General features: G+C 33.6%; 1 long non-coding RNA gene across 1 annotated transcript; it reads right to left on the reverse strand.

The window, feature by feature from the left end:
* Positions 1-2,719: 2,719 nt before the first annotated feature.
* On the reverse strand, positions 2,720-10,177 carry LOC111754127 (uncharacterized). Its single transcript, XR_002788831.2, has 3 exons — positions 6,882-10,177; positions 6,318-6,350; positions 2,720-5,035 (listed from the first exon to the last, which is right to left on the reverse strand). It is a non-coding gene; the product is annotated as an uncharacterized LOC111754127 (long non-coding RNA).
* Positions 10,178-13,134: the final 2,957 nt, after the last annotated feature.

Consider the following 13,134-nt stretch of genomic DNA (forward strand, 5'->3'; position numbering starts at 1 on the left):
ACAACATTTTAAAAAGATGAATACGCGAAAGGAGCCCTGGAACTGGACTTTCTCCGAGAACCTCTGGAAGGAGTGCTGCCCTGCAGAACCTTCACCCTGCCCAGTGAGGCCTGGGTGCTGATTCTGAGGGCTTTCCCTGTGTGACAGTGTTTGTGTTGGTTTGCACCATTACATTTGCCACATTTTCCCCCAGGAGTCAATCAAACTAACAGTTGCAATGACCTTTTGTTGAAATCAAAAGATGCTTTTGAATAAAAGCACCACTGACAATTGCGTGCAGTGGGCACCCAAGGTTGCGGGCTTGTGGACAGACAGGTCACTCAGTCTCTTTTGTACATCTTTTTTAGGCATAATGATGAAATGAGGTGGGAGCAAAACAATTGCTTTATGTCTTTTCTAAGACAGTTACTTAAAGTGATTTCCTCCTTGGCAAGGCTCTTTAATCAATATGAAACACTTTGTACCTTATGGAAAATGCTAACCATGCAAAAGTTGAAAATTGAAGGTAAAAATGTCCAAGACTCCTTTATTTGTTTTCAGTGGGCTTATCTCTAAAGCATATTACTTTTCAGTACCACTCCATCAAACAGGATATTGTAAAGATAAATTTATATTTTCATCATTTATTCAGTCTGTAGAAATTTCTAGTATGTTCCTAAGGTAATCTTTCTACTTGTGGTGATATTTTTTGAGAATATTGAGGCTTTCACAGCATTTAAATTATTTGGTGCATTTTTGCTAGTTGATTGATATCAGTTTTCCTCAGTCTACTATAAATTCAATTGGAGGAAAATTTGTTAGAGTTTGTCTTCATTGTTTTACCTTAAAAGCTCAAAATTTCTACTGCAATAAGCATCCATTAATATTTGTGTAATAGGTAATTTTTGTTATACAATGAAGTCTTGCTATTATTGAAATCTTTCTTCATTTGCTAAATGTTCTGGATAGACAAGTTTCTTTCCTACAAAAAGTACCCAACTAAGCTTGTTCAATGCCAAGTTACAAAGAAGCTGAAGACTAATATTGTCTGTCTGGATGCCGTCCAGACAATACACGTCAGTCATCAGGAGGAAAATATCTGTATTTAAACCCCAAATTAAAGACTTCAAATTGAGTCACTGGATGTCACCAGTTGTCATCTGGAGCACAGATAACTAAATCTACTAAGATAGCAGTAGGAAACCTCTGCTTTTGCTACCTTTTCTTTTATAGAAAAGGAGAAAATATTATTTTCAGATGTGGATTACTTAGCCACATTTACAATAAAAAGATAAATTTTAGAAAGTTTAGACTGTGAAGTTTTTATGATATTCTCATAGACGTTATACTAATAAACTCGAACTATAAAATCATGAATCAATGCAATAATATTTACAATAGGATTTAAATGTGCCTCTTTATTCCCTGGATTAATTCAATAAACTTTTCAAAATGCCTATATTCAAATGACATTATCCTCTGTATAGGAAATGAAAATGTCAAAAATTCACACCCATTTGGTGTGATCACATTCCAAAAATGGAGTTTTTCATTTTCTATCACTATTCATGAAGATGAAGCTTTTCTAAGTTCAAAGCAGTAAAACTAAAAAAAAAAATACAGATAATTAAAAACAATAAAAATTATGAACACTAAGTTCCAAATATATGTTCCCACCTGATATAATATTTACATATGTCACACCTTTTCTGGCAAGTAATTCGATGATGCCAAAGGAGCCTGGGGAAATAGTTTACAGAAATAAAAATCCTAATTCTGTTTAGTAGTACAACCAGTTTATTGTATTTTTTACAACTCAATTTTTTACCTAAGTAAATGTACAATTTCTTTCTTCCAAAATAATACTTACGTATAATCGATAAATACACAGAATATATGCAATATAATAATACAGAAAAACAGTCACTAAAATCAGTGTAAGTAGTGCACTTATGCTTGTAGTTGTTAAGCCAGAAACACAGAAGGTAAATTTTAGAAATTCAGAATATGTATGGAGGATGCATATAGCTAGTGGGTTTTTAAGTGCTCACTTTAAAATTAAATGAAATATACATTTAGCCTTGAAGAAATTGTGAAAGTTTAGCAATACCAGTCTTGATGTACTCATCAAATTATTAACTGGAATATGAAATCATTTGATGTTTATCTTCACTAAATATGATAATCACTAAGGATTTGTAATAATAATAGTCTTTGACTTAATCTCAGTTTCAACTGCTGAATAAGCCTGTGGTTTGTGTAGATTACACCAGGGACCCTATGTGTATAACAGAAATAGTTCTTACCCTACAGATTCTGGAATATTGCAGATATTTGTAGAGTGTCTCAAACAATAAGTAAGTAATATTTTGTATATATGTGAAAGAAAATGCCATTTTATTGTTTAGATATGACATTCAAATTTGAAGACAACCAATATCATAACCAATAAGGATTTTATGTATATACTTCCAATATAATTAATAGATAGAAAATTTGTTTACTGTATAAAATACAAAACATTAAAATATTCAAGACATGGCTTAATTCCAAGAAGCAGAGAGCTTAAAAGTACCAGAGTGAAATGGAGCCTGAAGAGGGGTCTGGGGATTTAGCTCAGCAGTATAAGCGCCTGTCTTGCAAGTGCGCGGTCGTGAGTTTGATCCCCAGTATCAATAAAAAAAAATATCCTGAATAAATATGCCATTTATGTACACTTGCTGTAAAAGTATAAAGCTGATTTTTGGTTACCTACTTGTAAATACAAACTAGATCATTGATTCCACTATAGAGTTTTTAAAGGAATAAAAATGGCTTTCTGATTCTGAGAGCCATGACATATCTTTCAATACAAAATTGTCTTTTCACAGAAATGGAATAAAATGATAACAATATTGAATTCCAAAGGCAATAAACTCACTCAGGTATTCTTGGCCTCAATGCATTCTAAGAGTTATAGCATTTTTCAAGAGAAATATTTTTCTTTTAATTGTCATGTTTTCTGAAGTTTTTATTAAAATATAAGATACATTTTTAAAATAGTAGCAGTAGCGATTGATTCATAATTTCATATTGTTCTAATTCAACTCCTTGTTATAAAATCATTCTTATCTCCAGTTCTCTTGGAATTTTAAAGTTTCTATATAATTTTGTAAGCCACTTTCAGAAATTATTACACCTCTTTAGTTTATGGCTTATTCTAGTCCAGAAAGAAATAAAATAAAATTAGTGGTTACAAGGGGCACAAAGCAAAAAGACTACCTTTTGTTTTTGGTTCTTTACAGCTTCGTTACTCTTTAATGTACTGAAAGTAGAGGACCAAGTTTCATATGAAACAGCAGGGCTTATGAGCATGTTGCCTGTTACTTACTTCTTGTGTGAAACCTTAAAGAAATTTTAAAGTCTCCTTATATCTCTCCTCACCTTTAAAATAGGGGCAATGCTTGCACATTATAATTTAATTAGGAATATATAATTGTATGACTTATATGATTAAATTACATAGTATATGAATTAATAGACAACGTAAAGTACTTAGACTATTGCTTGTCAAATAGCAAGTATGTTGCACATTGAGAACATTTTAATTTATCAATAATAACATTATTTTCCACCTTTTATGTTTACAGAGTCTGCCTGAGTGGTTCTTTTAGAAATATAAGTCAGAACATGTGAGGCTCCACTCAAGCCTGCATTGAGTGCTCAGCTTACAGGAGCAAGAACCGAGTTCTGGGTCCTCAGATCTCACCTCGCTTTCTGCAGCCTCCTCTTCTTCAGTCCTCAGCAGGCTCACTGTGCACCCCTCTGCCACGTGGGGTGCTGAGAGCAGAGGCCCTCACACCTCTTGTAATCCCAAACCTCCGCCTTTGGGTGGATGAAGTGCTCATACCCTGCCACTTCATTTCCTTGAAGTTTCCTGTGAAAGACTTTTTTTTCTGGCTACTTTAAACAAAAAAAAAGCAAAGCCTGGCATATGGGGAGATGTCTACCAGACATGCATGTAGCATAATGATACACGCTAATGATGCTCAGTCTAATGCTCCAGATCTGCAGAGGGGTATGAACTTCCAACCTTAACAAATACCAAAGAGCACAACATGGATAAAATCACTGTTTTGGAAACTGCACACCGAGAAGCACAGCAGTACGAGCCCAGAAGGAGGGAAACTAGTGAAATGAGGGTTGTGATTACCAGAGCTGTGTACTCAGCAGCAATTTCCATACAGAGGGTCACTGGGGAAAACTTCAACCGTAATTCAGCAGACTTCCTAACATGAAGAGACAGGGGTCAGAGTTTGAGATGTCAAGTGGTTGGATATTGAGAAGAAAAATGATGAAGAAGAAGAAACTACGCAGAAAAAGACATCCAGGTTTGCACACGGGCTCCTGCATTTGCAGCACATGGCAGGGGTGAAATTCCACTCGTTTGTGTAAAATCAGTCAGGAGATTTACAAGCTCAGCAATTCCTGAAACTTGTATAGGAGAGAAGAGTTCCAACCAGTCAGCAATCAAGGCCACAATTAGAGGAATCCCCCGAAGGAACAGGCCTTCTAACCAGACCGAACTGTCTGTTCAGTGTAGGGTATTTTAGACCAATTTAATAAAGCATTAGCAGTCTGGAGAGAGTCACGCTAAACCACACGTAACTAACCGCATCCGTAATAGAAAACAGCACTGATTAAACAAAGACAAGATCAGCAATATGGCGTTTGTAACATCTGTATTAGTGTGCCCAAGCAACCGGGACTAAATACACAGTCAGTGGCTTAAACTGCTTGTTTTCTTATGGTTGTTTAATTACTTATTTCTGTACATGTTTGTGATATTCAATGACTACTTTCACATATTTGGTGCTTGGTACATCTGAGTTGTTTTGTGTCCCCTTTCCTCCATAACCCCTTTCTCATGTGCAGACTCTTACAGTTCTTAAGAATCTAACATTTCCAGAATCTTGAATTGTCCTGTGGCTAGAATATCATAATGCACGGGATAGTTTTCTTCTTGGTTGGAAGATGGATGTGTACTCGCTCTGTTGTCACTCTCTTTCTTCACAGCCTGCACATATATTTAAAAAAAAAAAAAAAGAGGAAGAAAGAAACCCTTGCATTTACTCTCTTTATTGCAATGACACTAATCCTGTCAGATTGGACTAGTGCTGTAGGACTTTATTGAATCTTTATCTTCTTCAAGAATTTGTCCACAAACAACATCAAATTTGGGATAGAGCTTCATCATACAAATTTTGGAGGAAGAAAATTCTGTGCACGCTAATATCCAACACTTAATCAATTACGACATGATAAGGTAACGTGGAGTACTTACAGAGGGAAAACATCAATAAATCAGATAGATCTGGAAATCCCAGGGACAATATAAATATCAGAGAAAGATCTTTAAAATACTAACTGCGTTCATTGAGAGAAAATATACAGTAAGTGAAATGGTAGAAGACAGTAAATAAATAAATGGAACTTCTATAAATAAACAGTATAGTACTGGAAATGGTAATTTTATTGAGTGAGATTAATGAGATTACACAGAGCTGATACTTAAATATAGCAGCAGAAATCCAAAAGGAAGCATGAAAAGAAAACAACTAAAACAGAGGAAGGAAAGAAGACTAATTGGGTTAAAAATATTTGGTTTGGTTTAATATGTTATTAGAATCTCCTATCCACCTTCCCCAGAAAAAGAAAGAAAATAAAAGGCACAAAAATATAACTCAAGGAAAAAAGAAGACTGAATATTTTTAAAACGAATTAAAACTTTAAATTAACAAAACCAAGGAGCTAAGTAATCATAAGAAAAGGAAAACAACAAATGCAAAAGATTTATTTATCACCATTAATCATTAAACAGCTAAAACAATAACAATAAAACAAATATATTAAAAGTAGGAATTAAGAGAAATCATATGTGCAAGGAGATTAAAACAAACACTATTGAGACTTTTATTTAGATCATATGTAAGCAAGGAATGAGTAGAAAATATAAGAATTCAAAACAATAAAATTATAAAACTAGAATTTCACATTCAACAAAAAAAACTCTTTGAAATAAAGAACTTTCGACAAACAAAGACGAGGTCTTCATTAGTCTAATAAAGGGCATCTGCAAATCTCTAACAAATTTTTTTTTATTTATGGTACAAAACTGAATATTTTCTTATCTGTCTGTCTCCGTGTCTTTCTATTTCTACTCAACACTGTAGTCACAAATTTTAATAAATCATGTATTTTGCAACTAAAGAAATAAAATTATTTGTTTTCATATACTATGATTACATTCATAGAAATTAAAAGGAGCTAGTTGAGATCGTAGAATATGGATCACTTACCACCTCCACCTAGGATTGATGATTATTTGGGTACTGCGAAATAAAACATTATTCACATTAGCTTCAGAAAACATGACATTTTCAACAACTAAAAATATGACTTTGCTACTGAAAAACCACAAAACATGGGATGTGTAAAATTATATATCTAGTTCATGGTTTGTAAGAAAATTTTGTGATATCAGTTGTAACATTATATATTCAATTGGAATATAACCACATTTTCAGCAGATATTTTTGTACAAAAGTGCAAAATCAGTCTAATTACATAAGGAAATGGAAAGGACTTAGAAAAAAATATCCAAAAGTGATACTAGTGCTGGAAGCATTCTTACATCTAATTGCAATGTTTAGTACAACATAATATTCCAGATATTATGGTATTAGCACAAGAACAATATGTAACTCAGTGAAACATAATGGAGAATTAATTACTAGACATATGTCTATCTGTGTACATGTGTGTATGTGTGTGTGTATCCTGCTACCTCTGGACAAAGATAACAAGGTGGACCCTAAGATGGCCCACAATGCTCCCTTGTCTTCTGGTATTGGTACACTTACACTATCGCTTGTCTTTGAGTAATTAGCTTGTATCCAACAGCTATTGGCAAAATTTCAGAGTGTCAATTTCTTGATGAGATCTCAAAATTCATGACTTCCATTTTGCTACCACAGCCCCCTCTTCTGTTGGATGTGATTCTGCATGTTTTGTTGGTGGAATCCAGGAGGCAAGAAACTGAAGTTAGCCGTCCAGCAGCAGTCAGCAAACAATTGACATTCTAGGACCAATAACTCTCAATTAACTGAGTCCTGCCCAGAATCACATGTGCTAACTTAGAATGAATCTTTAGAGCCAAATGGTGAGATGATTACATCCTCCTGAAAGAGAGAAAGAGGAGCAAGATCCAGCTGGGTTACGCCCACCTCCTGATCCACAAAACTGCATCATTGTCCTCTGTTGCATTTTGGCCTGGCTTGTAGCTGAGTGTTAGAGGGACTTAGTTCCCAGGTTCAATCCCGACAACCACAACAAACAAAGAAACAATAAACAAACAAAATAATATAAACCAACCAGGTATTACTCTTGGAAAAATTATGAGAATCACAACAAATTAAAAGGGAAATCCTCTCTGGTACTCTCAGTATCTTACATGAAATAATATTCTCATAATTTGTAATAACACAATTTACTTTTGTGCTTTTGTATTTTATATAAATATCCTATAGAGGGTATATATTTGTGTCTGGCTTCTTGCATTCAAAATTGCATTTAGGAAATACACCCTTAATGATTTATAATAAATGTCATTGATTCTCATTGTGTGTAATTTTGCATTCTTGGGCAGGACATAAATTATTTATTGAATTTACACTCAATGGGAATCTGAGTAGTTTTCAAGGGTTTTATGTTTTGTTTTTGTCTTAGGTGTCTGAAAACTGAGGCTAGAGACATTACAGCATGTGTCGTTTCATGAGCAGGTACACTCATTCTGTTTAGGTAAATTCTTTGGGCAGTAAATGTTGAGATTTAAAATCTGTGTTTAATTTTATTAGATGATGGCCAAAATGTTTTTCAAAGTTCACTGAGAGATTATCTTTTTCTTGTAGTCTAAGAAGCTAATATGATAGAAGAGATAACAGACCTTTTACTTAAAAACATGCAATACTTATTTAGTAAATACATCAGTGAGTTAAAGCCCAGGGTTGTTGTCTCTATTTTTTTTTGTTGTTGTTGTTGTTGTTGTTAATTTTTGTTCTCACCAGTGCAGTGCATGTCTGCAGTAGTACAAAATGATTACATTCCTCATGGGGAACTGATACATACACAGAACACATCTGAATTCTATTTTCATCTCTCTCCTTCCTTCCCTCCCTCTTCCTCCACCTCTTGGTCTCTTTCCCATTTGCAAAAGATCTTTCTCCATACTTCTTATATTCATCTTTTTTGTTCTTTATTTGTGCTTTGATGTTCTTGTATAAAAGAAACTATATGTCATTTAAGCTCATAGGTCTGATTCGTTTCCCTTAACATTCTGGTCTTCCTATATATATCTTATTTTCCTATAATATCTCAATTTTACTTTTCCTTATGACAGGGTAGTATAATCCATTGCATATAAATGCCACATTTTATTTATCCATTCCTCTAGTGGTGGACATGTGGATTATATCCAAGATTTAGTTATTTATTTTAAATATGCCACATATATGTGAGACATCATATACCTAAGATATTGCATTTTGGACATTTATTTTAGGAAAGTGATCACATAAAACCCCTGTGCATGGCAGTTGACCATAGTCTAAACTGAGGGCTTAGGTAGTCTTCAAAGGGTAATGATTACAGCATCTGTGGTATATCTATAACATGAAATATCACGTAAAATGAACAGACAATTGATATTATTTAGATATACAACAGGTGAGTTATATCGTGTGAAAACATATAAAAAGAGTACATCCCATAGAGTTACATAGACAATGGTGCCATTTATATGGCATTTCTGAAACCATGAAATTACAGAAATGCAGGAGATGCAGTTACTGACTGTCATGGTCCAAGCATAAAGTGAGACAGGCGACAACTTGCCCTTTATAGAGACATACAGTGTAACGGCAGGTGGTTGTGGCACTGGTGGTGATGTATCCTGATGCAGGGATAAAATGGAGACATCTGATCGCAGTACTAAACTCCTGGCTGTGATACTACAGGATATTATTCTGTGGGATGCTACTGCAGGTGGAAACTGGGTAAAAGGTGCACAGGGCCTTTCTGTGGTATATATATATTTCTGTGATCATCTCAGAACAAAAACATTTCACTAAATAAAAATACAATATGTAACAAGCTGCCCAGCATTGTTCAAATTTCCTAAATGTAAGGGAGACCAGAACCCAGTTGCAAACCATGTAATCACAGTGGCTTGTTAAAAACAAAAAGTTACATACACAATTTTCTTATTTCCAATTAACAATTTGAAATGTTACTATGAGAATATTCTTACAAAGTAATTTATTTTTTCTAAGGAAAGAACTGAAAACACTCAGGGGAAAAGCTTTATTTTAAGCAACAGAGACTAATAATCCTCTAAGAACAAAAAAATCATCTGTCTGTGGCAAAATACAATAAAATTTATTTTATTTCGGAAGCAACATCTCCCAAGAGACTTGCTATCACTAATTTCAATTCCATTCTCCCTGTTTAATCTCCTTTCTCTTCCATTACTGAGGACAGAATGTATTTAAACAGGTTTGTCATGACAATAGAATAGCTTAAAGTAAATTCTAGAAGCCTCATTAATTTGGAATATCAAACCACCTTAAGTTTGTTGACAAACATTAAGTAGCTCCAGCAGAGTGACTGATCTATTGTAAATGAGGTCCCCTGGAGAATGCAATGTCATTACTCAAAGGCCCCAATTTCATTGGGATTTGCTCCTTATTATCTAAGGATGTGGACCAACATAATGCACTGTAATCACTGCACTATCATACATGATATTTGTACTGCCCTATAAATCCTGAGTTCTTTTTATTCACTTATTAAGCCCAATTGATAGCAACCACTTGCACTCCCATGCTTCTATAACTTTGCTCACCCAGAATTTCATGTAAAGTAGTTGGAACCATACAGTACTTAGCCTTTTCAGACTAATCCTTTTGGGCTGGGGATTAAGCTCAGTGGCATAAGTGCCTGCCTGGCAAGTGTGAGGTCATGAGTTCAATCCCTGCAAACAAACAACAAAAAAGAACACAGATTGCTCCTTTCACTTACCAATATATATTTAAGGTTCCTTTATTTTTCATGGCTTAATATTTCATTTGCTTATAGTGCTAATAATATCCATTGTCTAAAAAAAAAATTCCTGTTTTTTTTCTATTCAATTATTTAATAAATTAAGGGCATCTTGATTGTTTCCAAATATTGTACATTATAAACAATACTGCTATGAACATCTTTATGATGGTTTTGGAAGTGACAACATACTGAGTTTTTTTTTTTTTTATGTTGGTGTTTTTTTAAAGAGGTTACTGACATTATATGGACTCTGACAGTCTTAGAAATACAACTTGTCTTTCTCAGGCTAATGCTTTAAGTACAAGAAATAAAATTGCTATTATCATATAGGGAGGTCAATTTTTATTGTGAGGAATTTAATCAATGCATGAAATTATTAATTGAGCCCACATTTTACCATGATGTCATCATTGATGAAAGGAAATGATATTTGTGATACCTGCAGTAATTCTAGTATGTGGGAGGTCTATAATTTTTATTGGTAAATAGGAAGTTCTCATACTCTAATAATAGTCAGCCTGCATAAATAATGTATTTAACTGCTCAATTTCATAAAAAGTAAATTAACATGTAAATGCAAAGCTTTTTCTTCATTGTAAATTTAAAGAATGTCTCTCTACAGATTCAGTTTTACTGTGTACCCCTATGTTTATGTGTTGGAAAATTAATACTCATGCAATGTTGTGCACAGGTAGGAAAATTTAAGTAATAGATACGACATGAAGGCTCTGTTCTCATTAAAACACTAATGCAGAGAAAGTGTATTTGCTAGTAAATTAAATTCAATTCTCTTCTCTCTCTCCTCTCTTATTTTTTCCAAGTGACGCATCCAGCCTTGTTATGATGTAGCAAGGTCTCCAGATGCCAGCGCCATGTTTATATTGTTGGGTTTCCAGGCAACAGAACTATGAGTCAAATACATTTCTGCTTTTCTCACCTCCACCAGTCCGTGGTATTTTGCTGTAGCAATATTGCCAGATAAATACTATCAGATTCTGGGGATGAAAAAAAATCTATAGAAAGTTTTAAGAGTTCATATTGTTAATTATTCAACATTCCTGTTCAAACTTCAGGTTGGAACGAAGAAAATATTGTGAGAGAAATACAGTTATTTTATTGTTAGTTATTTTATAATTGTCTTGAATGATATGTTATGGATTATGCAAGATGTTACAGGCTTAGTCTTTGTAGCAAGTTTCATTTTAATTTTTTTCTCTCCTAGGCAAGTGTATTTTCATGTAATATAATACTGTTTCAATATATTACATCTCCTTAAACATCACGTGTGACAGAGAAACTGTGCAAGTTTACCGAAAGAAGAGAAAAAGGATTAATTCAAGAGAAGTAAAGGCAATAAAAAGCCAAAGAATAGTCAAGAGATATCCCAGAAGTTTTGCCTGCATGAACAGGCTGATTTTCCCCATATCTATAATTATGATATTTAGGAGGCATGAGTTGAAAATTTGACTAAAATTTTACGAAATCTTATTTTATTTTAAAATATACAAATGTTCAAGCATTTTAAGAGCTCCATATGGAACTATAAAGAGACCTCAGTACTTCCAAGGCCGCTATGGCATGAGCATGGAAGAAATAAGTATTTCCTGATAACCCACCTTTCCCCTTGTTTTGTCTGTTCTGATCAACTTGTGAATAACAAGTCCTAGGTCATGCGTTATCAGGGAAAGTCTTTACTGCTTCAAACAACTATAGATAAGTTTATATGGTCACATGAATATGAAATACATGCAAATTTGGTTGAGGTTAAACAAGAAATGTACTCTTACAACTCAGTAAACTTTATAGGAGACAAATTGATCCAAAGACTGACTTATCTTCCTATCCCCAGGTATTTCTATTATCTATCTATGTAACTATCTATCTGTGTATCTATCTATATCTGTCATTATCTATCATCTATCTACCTATTATCTCTATCATCTATTGATCTATCTTTTGGCTTGTTTTCCTGTCTCTATATTTACTTCTGTATCTGTCTCCTATGCTTTATGAATCTCATTTTATTATCATTGAATTTGTCTGTATTTTAGACTGAACACTGTAACTATATCCAAGGCTTCATAATACCAAAAAGCTTCAGAGTATCATTAGACTGTATGATGCAAACCACTTCTTTAATTTAATATTCCATGGCCTAAGCATAAGTACACTACTATTGACCTGATTTGAATCCAAAGCTTGCTCCAGAGGAAAGGAGAGGCAAGCACTGGGCTGTTTAATTAGCATCCAAAGAAAATGCTGAACTCATTTAATTGAAGCAAGGTGTGAGCGATATTGCTGTCTGTAGAGGGAAATCGGGCAGATGTGTATATTAAATACAGACTAAATAATCTATAAGATTTTCTTCTGTTCTATAATCATATGATCATAAATTTATCTGTTCTTGAATACACCTATTGATTTAGTGGTAGTGTGTAACCTACTTTAGTGCATGTATGTAATATTTTACTGATTCTATATTTAATCTTTTGAGTCTCACAATTCCTTGGAAATTTTCATGTAACAGATGCAATGCTGTATAATTTTGGTTCATAGTTCTTTGGTAAAGTCACAAATCAATCACTGTTGTTTACATTGCAAACTTAATATGAAGAGGTATAATTCCTTCAAACAAGTTTCCTTTTATGAGAGGGGAACACAAGAAAATTTAATTTAACACACAAAGACTTATAAATAATAGACTTCTGCTTTTCTTCCCAAATGTAATGTGCAATCTCTCTTCACTACATATTTTTATATGATACAATTTTGATTGACAGAATTAGAAGGTTACCAATATTTTAAAATAGTTTATGAAGACAGTGGGGGGTATAACCATCGGAAGCAAAATGGAAATTCCAAGATTATCTCAATATTTTTAATCACTAATATGTCCCAAAATCGCTACATCACTGATCTTATTTGTTCTCTTATTCTAGCCTTTCAAACTAGTAAAACATGTATCAAGAGGGAAAAAAGACAGGTTCATACAATTCCACTGAATTCTATCACCAA

Source organism: Cavia porcellus, unplaced genomic scaffold, assembly GCF_034190915.1.
Source record: "Cavia porcellus strain 051 isolate PalLab524CR breed Dunkin Hartley unplaced genomic scaffold, mCavPor4.1 scaffold_12, whole genome shotgun sequence".
Lineage (NCBI taxonomy): Eukaryota > Metazoa > Chordata > Mammalia > Rodentia > Caviidae > Cavia > Cavia porcellus.